Consider the following 27,782-nt stretch of genomic DNA (forward strand, 5'->3'; position numbering starts at 1 on the left):
TCTTATGGGACTTAATTGTTAAGGTCATCAGTCCCTAAGCTTACACACTGCTTAACCTAAATTATCCTAAGGACAAACACACACACCCATGCCCGAGGGAGGACTCGAACCTCCGCCGGGACCAGTCGCACAGTCCCAGACTGCAGCGCCTAAGACCACTCGGCTAATCCCGCGCGGCTCAGTGTATTCCATCCAAGTGCAAGCACGCGCTGTTTCCACATTGTGGCCATCAGTAGCCAAGGTCTGGACATCCTTTATTACGTAGCTGTTGTATTCATCAAATGCTCTCGATGTCAGACATAAACGTATGGCAGGAAGGGACCCTCCTAACACCGAAAATGGATGCAGTTGTTGAGATGCCTTGCTTGCACACAGCAATTATACTGTCACAGCACAGAGCCAAATAGGGTAGATAACACTCCGGCAAAATGATGGGAACACAGTTAGCAATAATTTACAAACATTTGTTAATAGTAACATTACAAATACTTGGCTGGACTATGAAGAAGGACGTGGCAATAATTTATGCTGATTTGTCTTTAACTTTCGTCTAGTCTTGCATCTGGTAAGCGATGTCTACCATCACCTAAGCTGAGTTACCAAATAAGATTTTACGAAATTCCTTCACAAAAGAAGACGAAATTCCAGAGTTCGAAGCAAGAACAGCTGCCAACATGAGTACCTTTAGAAGTCACTTAATAAAAACAAGTCTTTCGGTCCAGACTGTATACCAATTACTTTCTTCTAAGAGTATGATGTAGATCTACATCTACATCCATACTCCGCAAGCCACCTGACGGTGTGTGGCGGAGGGTACCTTGAGTACCTCTATCGGTTCTCCCTTCTATTCCAGTCTCGTATTGTTCGTGGAAAGAACGTTTGACGGTATGCTTCTGTGTGGGCTCTAATCTCTCTGATTTTATCCTCACGGTCTCTTCGCGAGATATACGTAGGAGGGAGCAATATACTGCTTGACTCCTCGGTGAAGGTATGTTCTCGAAACTTTGACAAAAGCCCGTACCGAGCTACTGAGCGTCTCTCCTGCAGCGTCTTCCACTGGAGTTTATCTGCCATCTCCGTAACGGTTTCGCGATTACTAAATGATCCTGTAACGAAGCGCGCTGCTCTCCGTTGGATCTTCTCTATATTTTCTATCAACCCTATCTGGTACGGATCCCACACTGCTGAGCAGTATTCAAGCAGTGGGCGAACAAGTGTACTGTAACCTACTTCCTTTGCTTTCTGATTGCATTTCCTTACGATTCTTCCAGTGAATCTCAGTCTGGCATCTGCTTTACCGACGATCAACTTTATATGATCATTCCATTTTAAATCACTCCTAATGCATACTCCCAGATAATTTATGAAATTAACTGCTTCCAGTTGCTGACCTGCTATACTGTAGCTAAATGATAAAGGATCTTTCTTTGTATGTATTCGCAGCACATTGGTCTGATAGTCCATATGTTCTTACTTTGTTCATTAAACGACTGTGGGGAACTGTATCGCCGCGCGGGATTAGCCGAGCGGTCTCAGGCGCTGCGGTCATGGACTGTGCGGCTGGTCCCGGCGGAGGTTCGAGTCCTCCGTCGGGCATGGGTGTGTGTGTGTTTGTCCTTAGGATAATTTAGGTTAAGCAGTGTGTAAGCTTAAGGACTGATGACCTTAGCAGTTAAGTCTCAAAATATTTCGCACTCATTTGAACATTTTTTTTTTTTGGAATTGTATCGAACGCCTTGCGGAAGTCAAGAAACACGGCATCTACCTGGGAACCCGTGTCTATGGCCCTCTCGTGGACGAATAGCGCGAGCTGGGTTTCACACGATCGTCTTTTTCGAAACCCATGCTGATTCCTATCTAGTAGATTTCTAGTCTCCAGAAAAGTCATTATCCTCGAATATAATACGTGTTCCAAAATTCTACAACTGATCGACGTTAGAGATATAGGTCTATAGTTCTGCACATCTGTTCGACGTCCCTTCTTGAAAACGGGGATGACCTGTGCCCTTTTCCAATCTTTTGGAACGCTACGCTCTTCTAGAGACCTACGGTACACCGCTGCAAGAAGGGGGGCAAGTTCCTTCGCGTACTCTGTGTAAAATCGAACTGGTATCCCATCAGATCCAGCGGCATTTCCTCCTTTAATTGTTTCTGTATCCCTCTGTCGTCTATTTCGATATCTACCATTTTGTCATCTGTGCGACAATCTAGATAAGGAACTACAGTGCAGTTTTCCTCTGTGAAACAGCTTTGGAAAAAGACATTTAGTATTTCGGCCTTTAGTCTGTCATCCTCTGTTTCAGTATCATTTTGGTCATAGAGTGTCTGGACATTTTGTTTTGATCCACCTGCCGCTTTGACATAAGACCAAAATTTCTAAGGATTTTCTGCCAAGTCAGTACATGATGGTTCAATAGCTCCATACTTAACAATCATATACAACTGCTAGCTCGTAGAAAGATCTGTGCTGAAAGACTGGAAAGTTGTGCAAGTCACGCCGGTACACAAGAAAAAAGTAGAGTAATCCCCCGAATTACAAACCCATATCCCTAACGTCGATTTGCAGTAGGATTTTGGAACACGTGCTTTGTTCGAACCAGATGGGCTACCTTAAAGAAAACGATTTATTGACAAACAGCCAACACGTATTCAGAAAATATCACTCTTGTCAGGTACAACTAGGTGTTGATTCTCACAAAGTAATGAGTTCTATCGACAGAGGATACCAAATGATTCCATATTTTTATATTTGCAGAAGTTTTTTGACACCATTCCTCACAAGTGACTTCTAATCAATTTGGGAGTCCTATGGAGTGTCATTTCACACATGCGAGTCGATTCGTGAATTTCTGCCAGAAAGGTCACAGTTTGTAGAAATTCACGGAGAGTGATCGAGTAAAACAGAAGGGATTTCTGGTTCTCCCCATGGAAGTGTAAGAGACCCTCTGCTGTTCCTGATCTACATTAACGACGTAGGAGACAATCTGAGCGGCTCTCTTACACTGTTAGCAGATCCAGCTATCATTTACCACCTCGTAAAATTATGGGTAGATCCAAACCAATTGCGAAATGATTTAAATAAGACATCTGTATGGTGCGAAGAGTGCCAATTGACCCTACATAAAGAAAAGTGCCAGCACATCCAAATGAGTACTAAAAGGAATACGTTAAATTTCGGTTACACTATAATCACACAGATTTAAAGGTTGTTGATTCCTCTAACAAGTAAACTACCCCAAGCGGCTACACTCCGATTCCGATTGGCTTATAATACGTTAAAGTGTAGAGCAAAATAGGAGACACATATTCTTTTATACTTGCCCATATGCAAACTAAGAGGGTGAAACGCCCCCTCGAAAAAAAAAACCTGAGTTTCGTATTTCTGAACGAATACCATTGTTGCGGTAACATACACATTCAAGCGCCAAAAAAAACTGGTATAGACATGCATATTCAAATACAGGGATATGTGAACAGGCAGAATTGCGGTCAGCAATACCTGTATAAGACAACAAGTGTATGGCGCAGTTGTTAGATCGGTTACTGCTGCTACAACGGCAGGTTACCAAGATTTGAGTGAGTTTGAACGACGTGTTATAGTCGGAGCACGAGCTATGGGACACAGCATCTGCAAGATAGGATGAAGTGCCAATATTCCCATACAACCTGAGCCGTGGTAAAATTTGCTGTTTTGAAGAGCGCGCCGCAGCGCGTAGTGTGAAGCAGTCGCCCTCCGTTTCTGGCGGCAATGTCAGTTTTGGTGTCTCCTTCTGGTGGGAAAGAGGAGAGGCTGCCTGTTCACGTGCATTTAGGGGGCGCTGTGAGCTTGGCACTTGGTTAGTCTGAGTCGGTGCAGTCTGGGAGAGTCTGGTCAGTTGGTCAGCCGGGTCAGTGTGGGGCAGTCAGTGTCTGTCTGTCGTCCAGAGTGGTAGTATGTGTTAGGCCGCCAGTCTGCTCGAGTTCGTTCAGGCAATGGTCAGTGGCGGTTGGATCGATCGGTTGGTCGGTCGCGCACTGAGACACCAGATGACTTGTCCATCTTGAGCGTCGGCGCATGTGAGGTCGCCACGTGAGTCCAGTGGGCCGCGCCGTATAGCGAGGGGTAGTGGCTTCGCGGTTCACATGAGAGCAACAGGAGTCAACACACGACATCGGTCTGGCCGGTGCGAGCTGCGACGCCGTGAGACGGGAGATCGGCGCGCCTTCCTGCGTCCGTTGGAGCGGCTGGCAGCGGACGGTTCGGGAGAGCGATTTGGGGGTGCTGCGCCAGGTCTTCGCCAGACATTGCAGTTTATTAGAAGTTAAGTGATTCGTGATATGTTGTTCCAGTAATGAACCGTAAATTTACTTTCAAAATCGTTTCTTAAGGAATTTACTTTATTTACTAGCAATTCAACAAGAACATTAACACATTTAATCACACTAGGTGAGCGTGGAAGTAACTGCGAGGAAGTAGCTGCTGAAATCATAACCAAATTCCTTTTAACAAATGGAAATGTTATTCACTTTAATATCGCTTAAAAGCATTTTTTTTAAAAGAAACATTTAAAATTATAATCAGAAAGCACCCTCTAAGTATCGAAGTTACAATTTACTCAGAGGCAGAAAGAAACAAGCTTTGACTGTATGAGCTTTTGCGCAGAGAATCTTGCCGCTCCCTTTTGACACGGCCATAGTTACAATCGCTCACAACAACCTCTGAAAGACTACACTGGTGCAAATCTGCAACACACCAGATAGCTTTAAACTAAGAGTTTTAACACAAACTATGTACCCCCGTAGGAGGGATGGGAATGGTACAAAACACTAACAATTAAAATATTAACCTTACCACCGAAGGTGGAACTTGATTTTAACTTCTAAGAAAAGTCTTACGGTGAAAGGGTGACAACTTTATATACTAAAATGATCATTTAAATAAAAGCTCATGAAATGCAATCTTACATAAAATTCTACAAGGTTGGCCAAACAATAGTTAAGATGCTCTACAGCACACAGATACCACCTCTCAAGATCATAGGCAATAATATCAAAGTTTCCAAAGATCAAAACATATTTCAGGTATTAGGCTGTTACACTCCAAGCAATAAATTCGTTAACACACCAAATCCGACAAACATGACAGAGGCAGCTACTAACAGTAGATTGATAGGGAGATTAGCGAACAACCCGAACCGCAGGTTGCTCTAACCTGCCCCAACTCCACAAGGAAAAACGGACCACCCAATTCATAAATAACCACCTTCCCGCAGGTGGGCAAATGGAGAAGAATGGTGGGACGACCCCAAAACAAACGGCTGGTGAGCTCACCAAGAAAACAAGTAGAATTTAGCAAGTAAATGAAACAACATATCTCCAGTCACTTAACTTCTAATAAACTGCGATTTCTGGCGAAGAGCTGGCGCAGCATCCCCCAAATCGCTCTCCCGAACCGTCCGCTGCCAGCCGCTTCAACGGACGCAGGACCGCGCCGATCTCCCGTCTCACGGCGTCGCAGCTCGCACCGGCCAGACCGACGTCGTGTGTTGACTCCTGTTGCTCTCGTGTCGGCTGCGAAGCCACTACCTCTTTCTATACAGCGCGGCCCACTGGACTCACGTGGCGACCTCACGTGCGCCGACGCTCAAGGCGGACAAGTCATCTCGTGTCTCAGTGCGCGACCGACCAACCGACCGATCCAACCGCCAATGACCGTTGCCTGAACAATCTCGAGCAGACCGGCGGCCTAACACATACTACCACTGTGGACGACTGGCATACACTGACTGCCCCACACTGACCCGGCTGACCAACTGACCAGACTCTCCCCCAACTGACCCTTGCCGAACTCACAGCGCCCCTTAAATGCACGTGAAACAGCCAACCTTTCCCCTTTCCCAACAGAGGGAGACACCAAAGCTGCGATTGCCACAGCGGCGCTACCACCAGAAACGGAGGACGACTGCTTCACACTACGCGCTGCGGCGCGCTTTTCAAAGCAGCAAGTATTACCATGGCTCACAAACATTTCACGAGTGTACTGTGAATATCAGAAATCTGATAAAACACCAAATCTCCGACATCACTGTGGCCAGGAAAAAGATCTTACAAGAACAGGACCAATGACAACTGAAGAGAAACGTTTAACGTGGCAGAAGTGCAACCCGTTGCACAAGCTGCTGCAGATTTCAGTGCTGGACCATCAGCAAGCGTCAACGTGCGAACCATTCAACGAAACATAATCGATGTGGGCTTTCGGAACCGAAGACCCATTCGTGTACCCTTGAGGACTGCACGACACAAAGCTTTACGCCTAGCCAGGGCCTACCAACTCTGACATTGGACTGTTGATCACTGGAAACATACTGCCTGGTCGGACGAGTCTCGTTTCAAATTATATCGAGCGGATGGACGTGTATGGGTATGGAGACAACCTCACGAATCCATAGTCACTACATGTACGCAGGGGAGTGTTCAAGCTGGTGAAGGCTCTGTAATCGTGTGGGGTGTGTGCAGTTGGAGTGATATTGGACACTTTAGATACGTCTCGGACAGGTGACACCTACGTAAGCATTCTATGTGATCACCTGCATCCATTCATGTCCATTGTGCATTCCAACGCACTTGGGCAATTCCAGCAGAACAATGCGACACCCCACACTCCAGATTTGCTACAGAGTGGCTCCAGGAACGCTCTTCTCAGTTTAAACACTTCCGCTGGCCACCAACCCCCCCCCCCCCCCCAAAGACATGAAGACTGAGTATATCTGGGATGCCTTGCCACGTGCTCTTCAGAAGAAATCTCCACCCCCCTTCATACTCTTACGGATTTATGGGCCATCCTGCAGGATTCATGGTGTCAGTTCCCTCCAGCAGTACTTCAGACTTTAGTCGAGTCCATGCCACGTCGTTTTGTGGCAAGTCATCGCGCTCGTGGGGACCCTACACGATATTAGGCAGGTGTACCACTTTCTTTGGCTCTTCACTGTATGAAGAAAAACTTCAAATAAAAGTCCTATGGTCTGTTATGTTCGTTAGAACGATCCACCCAGATAAGTCGAAAAAGTCATTTTTTTCAAGATCTCCATTCCTCACTGCTTTGATTTTCGTTTCGATATTTGGCTAATAGCAAAATGTGTAGCATCGTTAATACCATATTCAATCAAATGTGGTGGGTGATGCGGTTTTCCAAAGAATCATTTGTCAGAAATACTCTAGAAATATCTCTATATCGCTGTACATGCGCCCAATATGTGTCCGCTTCAGTGCCAGTTGCGATCTTCCGTTGCTTAACAAGTCTTTCCCAGATAAATATATTTTTATATGTATATTCTTCAGATATAGATTGATTTATTTTTTCTTTTAATTTTATGGAATGTAAAATATCTTGTGTTGTTCAAATGTGTGTGAAATCTTATGGGACTTAACTGCTAAGGTCATCAGTCCCTAAGGTGACACACTACTTACCTAAATTATCCTAAGGACAAACACACACACACCCATGCCCGAGAGAGGACTCGAACCTCCGCCGGGACCAGCCGCACAGTCCATGACTCTTGTGTTGTATTTGTGTTTTCTTTTCATTTTGGGTTGCTTTTCCTTTTCTTTGTAAACTTTTAAGATTGAAACTGTATGCACATTGTTGATCCAACAATATTGTAAATCTGTACAATAACGAGGAAACGGAGAACTGTTTGAGTGAAAAAAATGGTCTCTCATACTTAGGTGGTTTCTTGTACTAAGCATATTTAAAATGATTGACGAATATGGAGGAAGAAAATTCGGTGTGAATGGGGGACTAAATTTTTAGAACATTATTTTTTTAAATGCAAGTTAACGTCGTAATTAAACAGGATGTTCATATTACACTACTGGCCATTAAAATTGCTACACCACGAAGATGACGTGCTACAGACGTGAAATTAAACCGACAGGAAGAAGATGCTATGATATGCAAATGATTAGCTTTTCAGAGCATTCACACAAGGTTGGTGCGGGTGGCGACAGCTATAAGTTTCCAACCGATTCCTCATACACAAACAGCAGCTGACCGGCGTTGCCTGGTGAAACGTTGTTGTGATGCCTCGTGTAAGGAAGAGAAATGCGTACCATCACGTTTCATAAAGGTGTGATTGTAGCATACCGCGATTGCGGTTTATCGTATCGCGACATTGCTGCTCGCGTTGGTCGAGATCCAATGACTGTTAGCTGAATATGGAATCGGTGGCTTCAGGAGGGTAATACGGAACGCCGTGCTGGATCCCAACGGCCTCGTATCACTAGCAGTCGAGATGACAGGCATCTTATCCGCATGGCTGTAACGGATCGTGCAGCCACATCTCGATCCGAGTCAACAAATGGGGACGTTTGCAGGACAACAACCATCTGCACAAACTGTTCGACGACGTTTGCATCAGCAGGGACTATCAGCTCGGAGACCGTGGCTGCGGTTACCCTTGACGCTGCATCACAGAAAGGAGCGCCTGCGATGGTGTACTCGACGACGAACCTGGGTGCACGAACGGCAAAACTTCATTTTTTCGGATGAATCCAGGTTCAGTTTACAGCATTGTGATGGTCGCATCCGTGTTTGGCCACATGGCGATAAACGCACATTGAAAGCATGTATTCGTCATAGCCATATTGGCGTATCACCCGGCGTGATGGTATGGGTTGTCATTGGTTAAACGTCTCGGTCACCTCTTGTTCGCATGACGGCACTTTGATCAGTGGACGACACATTTCAGATGTGTTACGACCCGTGGCTCTACCTTTCATTCGATCCCGTCGAAACCCTACATTTCAGCAGGATAATGCACGACCGCATATTGCAGGTCCTGTACGGGCCTTTCTGAATACAGAAAATGTTCGACTGCTGCCCTGGCCAGCACATTCTCCAGATCTCCCACCAATTGAAAACGTCTGGTCAATGGTGGCCGACCAACTGGCTCGTCACAATACGCTAGTCACTACTCTTGATGAACCGTGGTATGGTGTTGAAGCTGCATGGGCAGCTGTACCTGTACACGCCATCCAATCTCCGTTTGACTCAATGCCCAGGCGTATCAAGGCCGTTATTACGTCCAGAGGTGGTTGTTCTGGCTAGCAATTCTTATGACCAGTAGTGTATATGTGGTTGTTCCAGTTTAAATTGTATGTAACTGCAATGCCTAGGTAGTTACAAGCAAACCTACCCATGGGATACCTTCGATTTTCATCGGCTTTGAATATGTTGTAGTGTCGAGCAAAATAAGAGACACATGACTTTTTTATATTTGCCCGTTTCCCGGTTAAGGGTATGAAACGCTTCGTTGAAAAAAAAAAAAACGAAGTTTAATATTTCTGAATGAATAGCGTTGAAAAGGTAACAGATAAAATAACAAAAAAAAAAAAAACTTCTAATAAGGTTCTGTGGTTTTTAATGTACATTAAAACTGTGCGCCCAGATTTGTCTAAAGTCATATTTTCGAAATCCCCTTTCCTTCCCGCTCCTCCCCCCCCCCCCCCCTCCTCTACCTCACTGTTTAATTTTTCATTTCGACATTTGACGAACAGAAATATGTATTGCAATATCAATACCAAATTGTCAAATGTCATGAAGTGGTATTCCATAGACGCACCTGTCAGAAATAAGCTAGAAATATCTCCATCTAATCTACATGTACGTCCATCTGCATCTGTACTCTGTAAACCACTGTGAGGCCCATGGCATAGGGTGCATCCCATCGTACCAGTTCTTAGGGTTTCTTCTCATTCCATTCACGTATGAAGAGCGGGAAGAATTATTGTTTGTATGACTCTGTGGGTCCAGGAATTATTTTAATCTTATCCTCACCATCCCTATGTGAGCGATACGTAGAGGGTTGTAGTATATTGCTAGAGTAATTATTTAAAGCCGGTTCTTCAAGACTTGGACCAACGACGACTGAAGAGAATCGTTCAACGTGACAGAAGTTAAGCCCTTCCTCGAATTGCTGCAGATTTCAGTGCTGGACAATCGACAAGTGTCAGCGCAAGAAACCATTCAACGAAACATCAACGATATGGGCTTTCGGAGGTGAACGCCGACTCATGTATCCTTAATGACTGCACAAAGCATTGTGCCTCAGCTAGGCCCGTCAACACCGACATTGGACTGTTGATGACTGGAAATGTTGCCTGGTCGGACCAGTCTCGTTTCAAATTGTATCGAGCGGATGGACGTGTACAGGCATGGAGTCAACCTCATAAATCCATGGACGCAGCATGTCAGCAGGGGACTGTTCGAGCTGGTAGAGGCTCTGTAATGGTGTGAGTTGTGTGCAGTTGGAGTGATATGGGAACCCTGATATGTCTAGATACGTCCCTGATAGGTGACACGTACGTAAGCATCCTGTCTCGTCACCTGCATCCATTCGCGTCCATTGTGCATTCCGACGGACTTGGGCAATTCCAGTAGGACAATGCGACATCCCACACGTTCAGAATTTGCTTCAGAGTGGCTCCAGGAACACTTCCGCAGGTCACCAATCTCCCCAGATACGAACATTATTGAACATACACTACTGGTCATCAAAATTGCTACACCAAGAAGAAATGCAGATGATAAACGGGTATTCATTGGACAAATATATAATACTAGAACTGATATGTGATTACATTTTCACCCAATTTCGGTGCATAGATCCTCAGAAATCAGTACCCAGAACAACCACCTCTGGCTGTGATAACGGCCTTGATACGCCTGGACATTGGGTCAAACAGAGCTCGGATGGCGTGTACAGGTACAGCTGCCCATGCAGCTTCCACACGATATCACAGTTCATCAAGAGTAGTGACTAGCGTATTGTGACGAGCCAGTTGCTCGGCCGCCATTGACCAGACTTTTCAGTTGGTGAGAGATCTGGAGAATGTGCTGCAGCAGTCGAACATTTTCTGTATCCAGAAAGGCCCGTACAGGACCTGCAACATGCGGTCGTGCATTATCCTGCTGAAATATAGGGTTTCGCAGGGATCGAATGAAAGGTAGAGCCACGGTTCGTAACACATTTGAAATGTGTAACCAATGCCACTCCATACCATCACGCCCGGTGATACACCAGTATGGCGCTTCCAATGTGCGTTCACCACGATGTCGCCAAACACGGATGCGACTATCGTGATGCTGTAAACAGAACCTGGATTCATCCGAAAAAATGACGTTTTTCCATTTGTGCACCCAGGTTCGTCGTCGAGTACATCATCGCAGGTGCTTCTGTCTGTGATGCAGCGTCAAGGGTAACCGAAGCCACGGTCTCCGAGCTGATAGTCTGTGCTGCTGCAAATGTAGTCGAACTGTTCGTGCAGATGGTTGTTGTCTTGCAAACGTCCCCATCTGTTGACTCGGATCGAGACGTGGCTGCACGATCCGTTACAGCCATGCGGATAAGATGCCTGTCATCTCGACTGCTAGTGATACGAGGCCGTTCGGATCCAGCACAGCGTTCCGTATTACCCTCCTGAAGCCACCGATTCCATATTCTGCTAACAGTCATTGGATCTCGACCAATGCGAGCAGCAATGTCGCGATCCGACCTTTATCACAGTCGAAAACGTGATGGTATGTATTTCTCTTCCTTACACGAGGCATCACAACAACGTTTCACCAGGCAACGCCGGTCAACTGCTGTTTGTGTATGAGAAATCGGTTCGAAACTTTCCTCATGCCAGCACGTTTTAGGTGTTGCGACCGGCGCCAACCTTGTGTGAATGCTCTGAAAAGCCAATCATTTGCATGTCACAGCATCTTGTTCCTGTCGGTTAAATTTAGCGTCAGCAGCACGTCATCTTCGTGGTGTACCAAATTTTAATGTCCAGTAGTGTATGAAATTAATGACATAATTCTCTCAAATTTCTTCTGATGACACGCAGAGGATGGCTGATTCTTACAAAGATAGCCAGGATCTTATTTATTTTATGTATTTTTTGCTTTTCGACGTTCGTTCATAAAGACATCGCATTTTATGTTGGAGATGGTTTAGTTTCTGTTCCTGGTTTCGTTCATGATGTAATCGTAAGACCAGTACAACATTGCCATTATTGGCTACTTCACAGTTATACAGCACACATTTGCCTTTCGACATATTTAACCTGTTCGTCAAGCTTACAAAAACCAACAGCTTCGAAAAATTACACATGGCAGCAGCTTACACGATTTCAGGCTTCGTACGCTATTACTTTTGCCACACAAATTTATTATGGTGACAAATGTTTTCTTAAAGTGCAGTTTTGAGTACACATTCACATATTCTCAGTCACGTAATTGTAGTATACTGATTTTATCTGTTACCATTGCTTCGTGAAAGCCTTTGGCTGTGAACAGAACCCCAATGGCAGCAACAACATGTGAGCCAGATTTCCAGAAACAGACAGCATACAGGTCAGTGCCTCACAGGGCAACTGAAATACCTCTGAGCCAATAAAATATGCAATAGGGAATCAACGTAATGAAACAGAGCATGTTGCCAACGATTATAGTGTTTCCATGGTTGTCACAGTCCTAGACAAAGTGAAGAAATATACAGATAAAAACCACACAGAGAGAAAGACAAAAACAAATGTTTATCTATTATCCCATACATTTGCAATATGTCACAGAAGATTGCAAATATTTTCAAAAACCACAAGGTAAAAATTGGATTTTGTACATCTAATAAACTACGTGTTTTCCCTAAATCGCTCGGGCAAATGCTGGGATGGTTCCTTTGAAAGGGGACAGCCGATTTCGATCCCCATCCTTCCCTACTCTGATGGGACTAATGACATCGCTGTTTGGTCCCCTCCTTCAGACTGACCAACCAACAATAAAAAGTGATCATGGACGATGCTCAGACTGCAGGATGTACAAAGCAACATGCCGTGAGTGTTGCATGTTCTGTTGAGGACAAATAGGCCAACAATTCAACAACAGGTCTACAGCACACATTAAAGACTACGCACGTAACAAACACAACATCAGCAATAGCCGCATACATACACAATGCAGGACACCCATTTGGAACAATAGAGCAAAATGTCAAAGCACTCCACCGAGTATATAAAGGGCAGCAAATGGATCAGTTAGAAGAGCTGGAGATACAGTATGTGATCAAAAGTATCCGGCCACCCACAAAACATACGTTTTCCATATTAGCTGCATTGTGCTGCCACCTACTGCCAGGTACTCCATATCAGCGACCTCAGTAGTCATTACACATCGTGAGAGAGCAGAATGGGGTGCTCCGCGGAACTCACGGACTTCGAATGTGGTCAGGTGACTGGATGTCACTTGTGTCATACGTCTGTAAGCGAGATTTCCACACTCCTAAACATCCGTAGGTCCACTGTTTCCGATGAGATAGTGAAGTGGAAACGTGAAGGGACACATACACCAAAAAAGAGTACAGGCCGACCTCGTCTGTTGACTGACAAGAGACTACCGACAGTTGACGAGGGTCTCAATGTGTAATAGGCGGACATCTATCCAGACCATCACACAGGAATTCCAAACTGCATCAGGATCCACTGCAAGTACTATGACAGTTACGCGGGAGGTGAGAAAACTTGGATTTCATGATCGAGAGGCTACCCACAAGCCACACATCACGCTGGTAAATACCAAACGACGCCTCGCTTCGTGTAAGGAGCGTAAACATTGCAACATTTAACAGTGGAAAAACGTTGTGTGGAGTGATGAATCACGGTACACTATGTGGCGATCCGATGGCAGGGTGCGGGTATGGCGAATTCTCAGTGAACGTCATCTGTCAGTTTGTGTAGTGCCAACAGTAAAATTCGGAGGCGGTGGTGTTATGGTGTGGTAGTGTTTTTCATGGAGGGGGCTTACACCACTTGTTTTTACCGCGACACTATCACACCAGAGGCCTACATTGATGTTTTAAGCACCTTATTGCTTCCCACTGTTGGAGAGCAATTCGGGGATGGCGACTGCACCTTTCAACACGATTGAGCACCTGTTCATAATGCACGGGCCGGCCGAAGTGGCCGTGCGGTTAAAGGCGCTGCAGTCTGGAACCGCAAGACCGCTACGGTCGCAGGTTCGAATCCTGCCTCGGGCATGGATGTTTGTGATGTCCTTAGGTTAGTTAGGTTTAACTAGTTCTAAGTTCTAGGGGACTAATGACCTCAGCAGTTGAGTCCCATAGTGCTCAGAGCCATTTGAACCATAATGCACGGCCTGTGGCGGAGTGGTTACACGACAATAATATCCCTGTACTGGACTGGCCCGCCCAGAGTCCTGACCTGAATCCTATAGAACAGCTTTGGGATATTTTGGAAGGCCGACTTCGTGCCATGCCTCATCGACCGACATCCATACCTCTCCTCAGTGCTGCACTCCTTGAAGTATGGGTTGCCATTCCCCAAGAAACCTTCCAGCACCTGACTGAACGTATGCCTGCGAGAGTGGAAGCTGTCATCAAGGCTAAGGGTGGGCCACACCGTATTGAATTCCAGCATTACCGACAGAGGGCGTCACGAAGTTGTAAGTCATTTTCAGTCACGTGTCCGGATGCTTTTGATCACATAGCATATATTCACATTACAGAAAATACACTCATGTGCATAAAAAACAGAACACCTTGAACGACTAGGGATAGGACGTTCATATTCATAGGACATGCACATTAGTATGTCCTGCAGAAACGATTGGCGTTTCAATCAACGTTGGCTCAACATGTGCCCTATTGCCTAGTAGACTCAGGGTACGCCACCTGTCCTGGTAACTTGTCCCATGCGTGATGGCATTGAGGCGTATAATGGGCGAACGACGTCCCGTGGTATAACCATCTATGCTGCATTCACCTGGTTATAAAGCTCATATGTGGTATATATATATACTATGATGGTATCTGTTCTTTCGGACATGTCCGAAAAAACAGATACCATCGGTGACCATGCAGCTCGTTAGAATGAAACTACAATGAAATGAACACCCTTAGCTGCTTACTGGCGTTGACATACGTCAACGGGGACAGATGAAAATGTGTGCCCCGACCGGGACTCGAACCCGGGATCTCCTGCTTACATGGCAGGCGCTCTATCCATCTGAGCCACCGAGGACACAGAGGATAGTGCGACTGCAGGGATTTATCTCTGGCACGCCTCCTGCGAAACCCACACTCTCAAAGTATTGTCCCGCACTACATTCGTAGTGTCCCCGCCCGTTATACTCATTACTCGCGGCGAGATTCCCGTAAGAGTTCGGGCACTGTTTCTGCATTGGTGCAGAAGAAGAAGATGGTCAAGTGGCCGGTGAGCCTTAACTATATATATACTGAGATGGTATCTGTTCTTTCGGACATGTCAGTGACCATGCAGCTCGTTAGAATGAAATTACAATGAAATGAACACCCTTAGCTGCTTACAGGCGTTGACATACGTCAACGGGGACAGATGAAGATGTGTGCCCCGACCGGGAATCGGCAACGCGCCGCGAGTAATGAGTATAATGGGAGGATGCACTACGAATGTAGTGCGGGACAATACGTTGAGAATGTGGGTTTCGCGGGAGGCGTGCCAGAGATAAATGGTTCAAATGGCTCTGAGCACTATGGGACTCAACTGGTGAGGTCATTAGTCCCCTAGAACTTAGAACTAGTTAAACCTAACTAACCTAAGGACATCACAAACATCCATGCCCGAGGCACGATTCGAACCTGCGACCGTAGCGGTCTTGCGGTTCCAGACTGCAGCGCCTTTAACCGCACGGCCACTTCGGCCGGCAGAGATAAATCCCTGCAGTCCTCGGTGGCTCAGATGGATAGAGCGTCTGCCCTGTATGCAGGAGATCCCGGGTTCGAGTCCCGGTCGGGGCACACATTTTCATCTGTCCCCGTTGACGTATGTCAACGCCTGTAAGCAGCTAAGGGTGTTCATTTCATTGTAATTTCATCTGTGGTAGTTGGCCCTGGGTCACAGTGCTGCACCCATTCTTCCAGCATATCCCACATATTTTCGATTGGCTACATGCCTGGTGATCTAGAGGGCCAGGGTAAAAAGCTGACGTCCTGTAACACCAAGAAGGTACATATTCGTGCAGCATGAGGTCGTGCATTGTCTTGCTGAAAAATGGCGTCTGGTGTGCTGTGAGGAAAGGGTATGGCTATGGGTTGTAGGATGTCATTCACGCAGGTCACACTGGTTACAGTGTCCCGGTCATGAAAAAACTGTGATTTCTGGTTGTACCTGTCGTGTCACCGCCAGACACCACACTTGCTAGGTGGTAGCCTTTAAATCGGCCGCGGTCCATTAGTATACGTCGGACCCGCGTGTCGCCACTGTCAGTGATTGCAGACCGAGCGCCGCCACACGGCAGGTCTAGAGAGACGTACTGGCACTCGCCCCAGTTGTACAGCCGACTTTGCTAGCGATGCTACACTGACAAATACGGTCTCATTTGCCGAGACGATAGTTAGCATAGCCTTCAGTTACGTCATTTGCTACGACCTAGCAAGGCGCCATTACCAGTTTATATTGAGATTGTGAAGCATGTATACTCAAGAGAGATGTACAACAATTTTGGATTAAAGTTAAGTATTCAAGCAACTACGTTCTTTTCTTACTAGACTCAACTACTTTACCTTGTTCCAGACCTCACGCCAGTCTGCGTGAGCTTAAACGCGTGCATTTTGGCCGCCTCTAGCAACACGGTGTTGGCTCTTCTGCCAACACATCAGTACCCAATAGCACTCCACACCATAAGGCCTCGAGTTGGCGCTGTATGTGTTGTGTGAATGCAGTCACAGTGATGCCACTCCCCGTTTCTGCAGCCAACCAAAACACGATCATCATTTTCAAACAAACAGAACCTAGAATCGTCCGAAAAACACTATCCGATGTCATTCCTGTCCCCAGTGACGTCGTTGCATACGTCATTGCCGTCTAGAACGTATCTGCACATTCTTCAAAGGTAGGGGGAGAAGTGCACGACGAGAGCGTAACCCATGCCGTAGTAAACAGCGACGGACTGTCACCCCTGATGGTGTACGATGTGTTCCACTTTTCCACTGTTGGGCCAGAGCCGAGGAGGATGCAGATCTGTCCTGCAATGCTATTCGGATGAGTTGTCGATCCTGTCGGGGTGTGTTGTGGGTGGTGTGACCTGACCCATCTCGCCGTGTTCTGCAGCAGTTGTACTGGTCCGTGATTGGCAGTACCCAAGATCGATTGACAACGACAAGGGATCGTACTGTACCAACGTCCCTATGCCGTTATTGCAGAGTATCCTGTTGCGCAAAGTACTTAGGTCACCAGTCGACCACCACACCTTTAATTAGGTACAGTTTCTTATTTTTAAATAGATGTTAAGACTGCAGAACGCTATCTAATTGCAGAAGATTCCAGTTGAAGAGGAGCCTCTGATGACGACAAGATGGTGGTGGTGGTTAGTGTTTAACGTCCCATCGACAACGAGGTCATTAGAGACGGAGCGCAAGCTCAGGTTAGAGAAGGATTGGGAAGGAAATCGGCCGTGCCCTTTCAAAGGAACCATCCCAGCATTTTGCCTGAAACGATTTAGGGAAATCACGGAAAACCTAAATCAGGATGGCCGGAGACGGGATTGAACCGTCGTCCTCCCGAATGCGAGTCCAGTGTGCTAACCACTGCATGACGACAAGAATCTAGCCCGTGCCGCAATCACACTGGCAATGAACTAAGCGGACACGAAATCAGCCTTAGTACAATTAATATTGCAGCCACCTCAACCGCTGACCATGCAAATAGCCTGTCTGCCAAATAATGGGAAAAACACCCTGCCTAGACACGACGCCGAAATAAAACCGAGCGAGGTGGCGCAGTGGTTAGACACTGGACCCGTATTCGGGAGGACGACGGTTCAATCCCGCGTCCGGCCATCCTGATTTAGGTTTTCCGTGATTTCCCTAAATCGCTCCAGGCAAATGCCGGGATGGTTCCTTTCAAAGGGCACGGCCGACTTCCTTCCCCGCCCTTCCCTAATCCGATGAGACCGATGACCTCGCTGTCTGGTCTCCTTCCCCAAACCAACCAACAACCCAACCAACGACGCCGAAATCGTACCAAGCCACGATAAAACTACGAATAATCACTTAACAATATTCACACACCAATGATTACTGAAGTTAAGCAGTAGTCAATAAATGGGCCTATTTAATGAACCACTCTCGTTGTCTACGATACTGATCTCGTCAGAGCAGCAAATTACTTTAATTTTAGTACCTGATTAGGTTGCGTGATGACAAATGCAACATCCAACTAGCAATTGTTATCTTTCGCAACAAGCTCACAACGCAGTACGTACTCTCTGACATAAACTCGGAACTGTTTTATTACTTGTACTAAAATACCAATCTGTCTACCGTCTTGAAATGATTATTCTGTTTATGGACACTTCCATCACTACTGTTAGGAATTAAAACATTTTTAATTCTCCCTTAAATATTTTTCCAACTCGACGCTGCGATAATATGTAAGTGATGAGACTTCGCATGCGTCACAGAATAACGAATCTTTGTTAATAGCAAAATCTTTGGCCTTTCCGTAAATAATTCGATTACTTCAATTAAACTTATGCATCATTTAGGAAGCTCTTTCCCTTAATTGAAATCTTTTCTTTAATATTGAGATCTACTTTCAGTTGATTATTTAAAATTTCATTCTTTCAAGAACCTTTTACCAAGCACATTTAAAAACACCACATTATACGTGATATCGACTCCAATGTATCAATATCTCTGAATCACACTCGTTTGTACTTCCGAAAATTCTATAGATATGTTCACACTAGATACCAATTAAATATACTGGAAGGTTTCCTTTACCCTAATAAAATTGGATTTATTTTTCTTCTAGGTATCTCAATACACGTTGTTTCACCAGTGAACGAGTGCCAGCAAATATATTATAGATATATTATCATTCCCCACAATACGGAAACAAGTAATAAAAAAAATCAAACAAAAATCCTAAATGTCACCGCCACTTTTCAACTAATCTTAAGTTACAATTTAAAAGCAAATCTTGACCTCTTCCGGCGTTGACCACACGCGACCCGCTAAGTTCCTTAACATTTAAATCGGCCACTCGTCACCTTGATGAATCAAGTTTTGGTTTAGCTACGTGTAGCTCGTTAAATGGTTCCTTCAGTTTACTATCGCTTGTCTACTCAGTGATACGTGCACACCATCACCGTATAGTGAAACAGTTCGTCGTTCTATGAGCCAATTCGCTGTCTGCTGCAAGCTAGTGGTCTTGAAAATACAACTACCAACACGTGTTCGAGGCTCTCCCTTCTCGATACACACACGCACAATAAAACCTCAATAAAAACGACAAGCAACCCAATTATCCCTGGGCGTGTCGCGACAACTCAACATACAATGCAGACGGGATACCGGTCACATCGATTACACAAAACTCAGCACCTAACAAATCAATCTCTCAATTAAATCAGGCCCACACGGGACTCACCCCAGCAAATTTTACGAACGAAACTGTTCCCACAAATATAATCGACAAAATTCCGTGCACTCTCCCAAGACTTGGGTGTCAACTGAGTAGCCCCACTATGCCACGCAGTGAAACGCTATAAGATCAGACCTGATATACACCACTACCACCACTTGGTCGGTGAGAGGTCTATCCGGGAACTAACTAACCCTATTCGTTGTACAATAGGAACCATTTAAAACGAACAAACACGCAACGCCACGCCAACTTTTAACAATTAATGTAATAATCATCGATGCTGTCGATTCTTCGCAATAGCGGCCGGCTGCCACCTGCTATTCCGTAGACGCTCTCATATCATCTAGAACACAGTTTGATTTTGGTTCTACCACATCACACACGCATATTATGGTGACCACGAGGTGTTACGAGGTGCATTCAAGTTCTAAGGCCTCCGATTTTATTTTCTCCAGACTGGAAAGAGATAGAAACATGCGCATTGTTTTAAAATGAGGCCGCGTTCATTGTCAATACGTCTCAGAGATGGCAGCACCGTATGGCAGATGGAATTTTACCGCCAGCGGCGAGAATGAGAACTGTTTTAAATACTTAAAATGGCGACGATTTCCTTACTTGAACAGCGTGCAATCATTCGTTTTCTGAATTTGCGTGGTGTGAAACCAATTGAAATTCATCGACAGTTGAAGGAGACGTGTGGTGATGGAGTTATGGATGTGTCGAAAGTGCATTCGTGGGTGCGACAGTTTAATGAAGGCAGAACATCGTGTGACAACAAACCGAAACAACTTCGGGCTCGCACAAGCCGGTCTGATGACATGATCGAGAAAGTGGAGAGAATTGTTTTGGGGGGATCGCCGAATGACTGTTGAACAGATCGCCTCCAGAGTTGGCATTTCTGTGGGTTCTGTGCACACAATCCTGCACGACGCCCTGAAAATGCGAAAAGTGTCATCCAGGTGGGTGCCACGAATGCTGACGGACGACCACATGGCTGCCCGTGTGGCACATTGTCGAGCATTGTTGATGCACAACGACAGCACGAATGGGACTTTCTTTTCGTGGGTTGTGACAGTGGATGAGACGTGGATGCCATTTTTCAATCCAGAAACAAAGCGCCAGTCAGCTCAATGGAAGCACACATATTCACCGCCACCAAAAAAATTTCAGGTAACCGCCAGTGCTGAAAAAATGACGGTGTCCATGTTCTGGGACAGCGAGGGCGTAATCCTTACCCATTGCATTCCAAAGGGCACTACGGCAACACGTGCATCCTACGAAAATGTTTTGAAGAACAAATTCCTTCCTGCACTGCAACAAAAACGTCCGGGAAGGGCTGCGTGTGTGCTGTTTCACCAAGACAACGCACCCGCACATCGAGCTAACGTTACGCAACAGTTTCTTCGTGATAACAACTTTGAAGTGATTCCTCATGCTCCCTACTCACCTGACCTGGCTCCTAGTGACTTTTGGCTTTTTCCAACAATGAAAGACACTCTCCGTGGCCGCACATTCACCAGCCGTGCTGCTATTGCCTCAGCGATTTTCCAGTGGTCAAAACAGACTCCTAAAGAAGCCTTCGCCGCTGCCATGGAATCATGGCGTCAACGTTGTGAAAAATGTGTACGTCTGCAGTGCGATTACGTCGAGAAGTAACGCCAGTTTCATCGATTTCGGGTGAGTAGTTAATTAGAAAAAAAATCGGAGGCCTTAGAACTTGAAAGCACCTCGTAATGTAATAATCATCGATGCTGTCGATTCTTCGCAGTAGCGGCCGGCTGCCACCTGCTATTCCGTAGACGCTCTCATATAATCTAGAACACAGTTTGATTTTGGTTCTACCACATCACACACGCATATTATGGTGACCACCGGGTGTTATCATTGATTTATCACGCAGGCCGCTCAGCACCAGAAAGGGCGAACGTACCCCGTGCGTTTTGACACAGCACACAGTCCATGAACCATTCTGCACCCACTCGTTGCACTGCCCGAACATTTCGTTCCACAAGACCAGCAGTTTCCCTGGGGGACGCATCACATTCTCTCACGCCAATAACGGGCCCCCTTTCTGATTTGATGGTACGGTTCGCGCAGTTATCTCCGAGGCATCCTGCACGTCTGCCCGGGTCACACCGATCCGTTACCTTCGGTTTATAGTGACATTCAGAGCCGCAGGCGCAGTTTACCAGCAGGTTGTGTTGCGCCGCGATATCGATGTTGACCTCGAACCTGCGGGCCGACGTGGTTGAAATGCTAATCATTTCTGCAGAACACGCCCTGTGAATATGAACAGTCCGCAGCTCGTGGTCGTGCGGTAGCGTTCTCGCTTCCCGCGCCCGGGTTCCCGGATTCGATTCCCGGCGAGGTCAGGGATTTTCAATGCCTCGTGCTGACTGGGTGCTGTGTGATGTCCTTAGGTTAGTTAGGTTTAAGTAGTTCTAAGTTATAGGGGACTGATGACCATAGATGTTAAGTCCCATAGTGCTCAGAGCCATTTTTTTTAAATATGAACATCCTATCTCTGTTTGTTCAAAGTGTTCTGTTTTTTATGAAAATGAGTGTTTGAAGTTACAATATTATGCGAAAAACTTGAAAGCAAATCAGTGAATTTTTTCACATGCTTTGACAGTATGCTTAAGTAGAAATTGTAACACAAACAAGTTAGCACTATTGTAATCAATATATATAAAATATATATTATTATATTGTATTATATTATATATGTTGTAGAATTTTGAAACATGTTTTTTGCTCACATACCATGTCGTTTCTGGAAACCCAGAATCTACTCTGTAGGAATCAACATGGATTCCGGAAACAGCGATCGTGTGAGACCCAACTCGCTTCAGTTGTTCGCGAGACCCACAAAATTTTAGATACAGGCTCCCAGGTAGATGCCACTTTCCTTGACTTCCGGAAGGAGTTCGATACAGTTCCGCACTGTCGCCTGATAAACAAAGTAAGAGCCTACGGCATATCAGACCAGCTGTGTGGCTGGATTGAAGAGTTTTTAGCAAACAGAACACAGCATGTTGTTGTCAATGGAGAGGCGTCTACAGACGTTAAAGTAACCTCTGGCGTGCCACAGGGGAGTGTTATGGGACCATTGCTTTTCACAATATATATAAATGACCTAGTAGATAGTGTCGGAAGTTCCATGCGGTTTTTCGCGAATGATGCTGTAGTATACAGAGAAGTTGCAGCATTAGAAAATTGTAGCGAAATGCAGGAAGATCTGCAGCGGATAGGCACTTGGTGCAGGGAGTGGCAACTGACCCTTAACATAGACAAATGTAATGTATTGCGAATACATAGAAAGAAGGATCCTTTATTGTATGATTATATGATAGCGGAACAAACACTGGTAGCAGTTACTTCTGTAAAATATCTGGGAGTATGCGTGCGGAACGATTCGAAGTGGAATGATCATATAAAATTAATTGTTGGTAAGGCGGGTACCAGGTTGAGATTCATTGGGAGAGTCCTTAGAAAATGCAGTCCATCAACAAAGGAGGTGGCTTACAAAACACTCGTTCGATCTATACTTGAGTGTTGCTCATCAGTGTGGGATCCGTATCAGGTCGAGTTGACGGAGGAGATAGAGAAGATCCAAAGAAGAGCGGCGCGTTTCGTCACAGGGTTATTTGGTAAGTGTGATAGCGTTACGGAGATGTTTAGCAAACTCGAGTGGCTGACTCTGCAAGAGAGGCTCTCTGCATCGCGGTGTAGCTTGCTCGCTAGGTTTCGAGAGGCTTGCGTTTCTGGATGAGGTATCGAATATATTGCTTCCCCCTACTTATACCTCCCGAGGAGATCACGAATGTAAAATTAGAGAGATTCGAGCGTGCACGGAGGCTTTCAGACAGTCGTTCTTCCCGCGAACCATACGCGACTGGAACAGGAAATGGAGGTAATGACAGTGGCACGTAAAGTGCCCTCCGCCATTCACCCTTGGGTGGCTTGCGAAGTATAAATGTAGATGTATAATATATATATTGTCTCTTTTGGCTACATCTAAAAAAACCTTTGTAACCGTTTGTTCACGTAAGTTTCTTGTTCTCGATGTATACTGTACACAGGAAACTGGGAGTAAAGTTTAATATGTCTGAGACTCTGCACAAATGAACCAGAAGAAAACTGTGACACCAATTTCTCCTAAATTTCGCAACTCAGTATATAATTATAAAGATCGATAATTATCTAAAAATCAGGCGGTTTTTGTTTTGTACATTGCAGTAAAGTCAACAGAACAACGGATACCCTCAGGCATCAAAAACATTACAAAAGATGTCGCGCTACACAGAGAGAAGATGTACTAAAAGATGGGAATCACTTCTCGCAATGCATAGTGTAAAATATAAATAAAAGAAAATCGTGACTGGTAGCTGAAAAGTTATCCATAAGGTTTGATGTAAAGGACATAAAAAGTCTTTGTACTGTTAGACTTCAGTCCCTCAGGTGCCAACATTTTACCCATAAATTTTCTTAATTGCACGATTTTTAATTATTTTGTTTTACACAGTAATAGTTTCCCATTTGTGCAAAATCCACAGCAATAATATTGTTTTACATTAATTTTTGAATACATTGACAATGGAGAGCTAATGTTTACGTAGCAAGAAATTTAAATACGAAATGATGACCTAAGGCAGATACGAAAAAAGATAATTACTGACACAGTAAGTTTCAAATAGTAGCTAAATTTTCATAAATTGTATCTCATTTGATAAAAGTATATATCAAAAGTTACAATCGATGTAATGCAAATCCATTGCTTAGATGGCAACTATTATTAAAATATTCAAAGCGAATCGTTATTTCCGTTTAATTTTCCCACATCTACATCTACATGGATACTGTGCAAATCACATTTAAGTGCCTGGCAGAGGGTTCATCGAACCACCTTCACAGTTCTCTATTGTTCCACTCTCGTATTGCGCGCGGAAGGAACAAAGACCTATATCTTTCCGTACGAGCTCTGATTTCCCTTATTTTATCGTGGTGATCGTTCCTCCCTACGTAGGTCGGTGTCAACAAAATATTTTCGCATTCGGATGAGAAAGTTGGTGATTGGAATTTCGTGAGAAGATTCCGTCCCAAGGGAAAACGTCTTTCTTTTAACGATTTCCAGCCCAAATCCTGTATCATTTCAGTGACACACTTTCCCCTATTTCGAAATAATACAAAACGTACTGCGTCAATCGTATTTGGTAAGGATCCCACGCCGCGCAGCAGTATTCTAAAAAGAGGACGGACAAGCGTAGTGTAGGCAGTCTCCATAGTAGGTCTGTTACATTTTCTAATTGTCCTGCCAATAAAACGCAGTCTCTGGGTAGCCTTCCCCACAACATTTTCTGTGTGTTCCTTCCAATTTAAGTTGTTCGTAATTGCAATTCCTTGGTATTTAGGTGAATTTACGGTCTTTATATTTGACTGATTTATCGTGTAACCGAAGTTTAACGGCTTTCTTTTAGCACTCATGTGGATGACCTCACACTTTACGTTATTTATGATCGACTGCCACTTTCCGCACCATTCCGATATCATTTCGAAATCGTTTTGCAATTTGTTTTGATCTTCTGATGACTTTATTAGTCGCTAAACAACAGCGTCATCTGCCAACCTAAGATGGCCGCTCTGATTGTCTCCCAAACCGTTTATATTGTTAAAGAACAGCAAAGCGCCTATAACACTACCTTGGGCAACGCCAGAAATCACTTCTGTTTTACTCGATGACAGGAAATCACAATATCCAGTCACATAACTGAGAAGATATTCCATAAGCACGCAATTTCACTACAAGCCGCTTGTGCGGTACAGTGTCAAAAGCCTTCCGGAAATCCAGAAATACGGAATCGATCTAAAATCTCTTGTCAGTAGCACGCAATAGAGAATAAACAGCTAGTTGTGTTTCATAAGAGCGAAGTTTTATAAACCCATTTTTACTGTGTGTCAATAGACCGTTTTCTTCGAGGTAATTCATGATGTTCGAACACAATATGCTCGTATGTTCCAAAATCCTTCTGCATATCGACGTTAATAATATGGGCCTGTAATTTAGTGGATTACTCCTGCTACCTTTATTGAATATTAATGTGACCTGTACAACTTACCAGTGTTTCGATACGGATCTTTCGTCGAGTGAACGGTTGTATATCATTGTTAAGTATGGAGCTATTGCATCAGCATACTGTGAAAGGAACCTAATTGGTATACAGTCTGGACCAGAAGACTTGCTTTATCAAGTGATTTAAGTTGCTTTAATACTCCGACGAAATTTACTTCTGTGTGACTCATATTGGCAGCTGTTTTTGATTCGAATCTGAAATTTGTACTTCGTGTTCTTTTGTGAAGGCATTTCGGAAAGCCGTGTTTAGTAACTCTGCTTTGGCACCACTGTCTTCGATAGTATCTCCATTGCTATCGCGCAGAGAAGGAATTGGTTGTTTCTTGCCCGTAAAATACTTTACATACGACTAGAATCTCTTTTGATTTTCTATCAGGTTTCGAGACAAAGTTTCGTTGTGGATCCTGTTATAATCATCTCGCATTGAAGCCCGCGCTAAATTTCGAACTTCTGTAAAAGATCACGAATGTTGAGGATTTTGCGTCTGTTTAGATTTGGCATGTTTGTATCATTGTTTCTGCAACAGTGTTCTGGATCGTTTTGTGTACCAAGGAGGGTTAGCTCCGTCGTTTGTTAATTTATTTGATATAAATCTCTCAATTACTGCGGATACTATTGTTCTGAATTCAAGCTACACCTGGTCTACACATATTATTAGTTTGGAAGGAGTGGAGATTGTCTCTCAGGAAGGCGTCAAGTGAATTTTTATCTGATTTTTTGAATAGGTGTATTTTTCGTTTATTTTTGGAGGATTTGATGGTTACAGTTTTCAATGCGGTTACGACATGTTCACTAATCGCTGTATCCGTTTTGATGCTGGTTAGTAACTGAATGCCGACCGAAGTGGCCGAGCGGTTCTAGGCGCTACAGTCTGGAACCGCTCGACCGCTACGGTCGCAGGTTCGAATCCTGCCTCGGGCATGGATGTGTGTGACGTCCTTAGGTTAGTTAGGTTTAAGTGGTTCTAAGTTCTAGGGGACTGATGACCTCAGTAGTTAAGTCCCATAGTGCTCAGAGCCATTTGAACCATTTGAAGTAACTGAATGTTGTTGTTGTTGTTGTTGTGGTCCTCAGTTCTGAGACTGGTGTGATGCAGCTCTCCATGCTACTCTATCCTGTGCAAGCTTCTTCATCTCCCAGTACCTACTGCAGCCTACATCCTTCTGAATCTGCTTAGCGTATTCATCTCTTGGTCTCCCTCTACGATTTTTACCCTCCACGCTGCCCTACAATATTAAACTTGTGATCCCTTGATGCCTCAGAGCATGTCCTACCAACCGATCCCTTCTACTAGTCAAGGTGTGGCACAAACTCCTGTTCTCGCCAATCCTATTCAATTCTTCCTCATTAGTTATGTGATCTACCCATCTAATCTTCAGCATTCTTCTGTAGTACCACATTTCGAAAGCTTCTATTCTCTTCTTGTCCAAAGTATTAATCGTCCATGTTTCTACTTCCATATATTGCTACACTCCATACAAATACTTTCAGAAATGACTTCCTGACACTTAAATCTATACTCGATGTTAACAAATTTCTCTTCCTCAGAAATGCTTCCCTTGGCATTGCCAGTCTACATTTTATATCCTCTCTACTTCGACCATCATCAGTTATTTTGCTCCACAAATAGTAAAGTCATCTACTACTTCAAACGTGTCATTTCCTAATCTAATTCCCTCAGCATCACCCGACTTAATTCGACTACATTCCATTATCCTCGTTTTGGTTTTGTTGGTGTTCATTTTATATGCTCCTTTCAAGACATTGTCCATTCCGCTCAACTGCTCTTCCAAGTCCTTTGCTGTCTCTGACACAATTACAATGCCATCGGGAAAACTCAACGTTTTTATTTCTTTTCCATGGATTTTAATACCTACTCCGAATTTTTGTTTTGTTTCCTTCACTGCTTGCTCAATATAGAGATTGAATAACATCGGGGAGAGGCTACAACGCTGTCTCACTCCCTTCCCAACCACTGCTTCCCTTTCATGTCCCTCGACTCTTATAACTGCCATCTGGTTTGTGTACAAATTGTAGATAGATTTTCGCTCCTTGTATTTTACCCCTGCCACCTTCGGAATTTGAAAGAGAGTATTCCAGTCAACATTGTCAAAAGCTTTCTTTAAGTCTACAAATGCTAGAAACGTAGGTTTGCCTTCCCTTAATCTAGCTTCTAAGAAAAGTAGTAACTGAATGAATGTATCAAAAT

General features: G+C 44.7%; 1 protein-coding gene and 2 non-coding genes across 3 annotated transcripts in view; 2 read left to right on the forward strand and 1 right to left on the reverse strand.

The window, feature by feature from the left end:
- The window catches only part of LOC126427101 (guanine nucleotide-binding protein subunit beta-2), a 188,328-nt gene that overhangs the window by 65,551 nt on the left and 94,995 nt on the right, over positions 1–27,782 (forward strand). The window lies entirely within an intron of this gene.
- Positions 14,984–15,057, reverse strand: Trnat-ugu (transfer RNA threonine (anticodon UGU)). Its single transcript has one exon. It is a non-coding gene; the product is annotated as a tRNA-Thr (tRNA).
- On the forward strand, positions 15,739–15,812 carry Trnat-ugu (transfer RNA threonine (anticodon UGU)). The gene has a single exon. It is a non-coding gene; the product is annotated as a tRNA-Thr (tRNA).

This window comes from Schistocerca serialis, chromosome 11 (assembly GCF_023864345.2).
Source record: "Schistocerca serialis cubense isolate TAMUIC-IGC-003099 chromosome 11, iqSchSeri2.2, whole genome shotgun sequence".
In the NCBI taxonomy this organism is placed as follows: Eukaryota; Metazoa; Arthropoda; class Insecta; order Orthoptera; family Acrididae; genus Schistocerca; species Schistocerca serialis.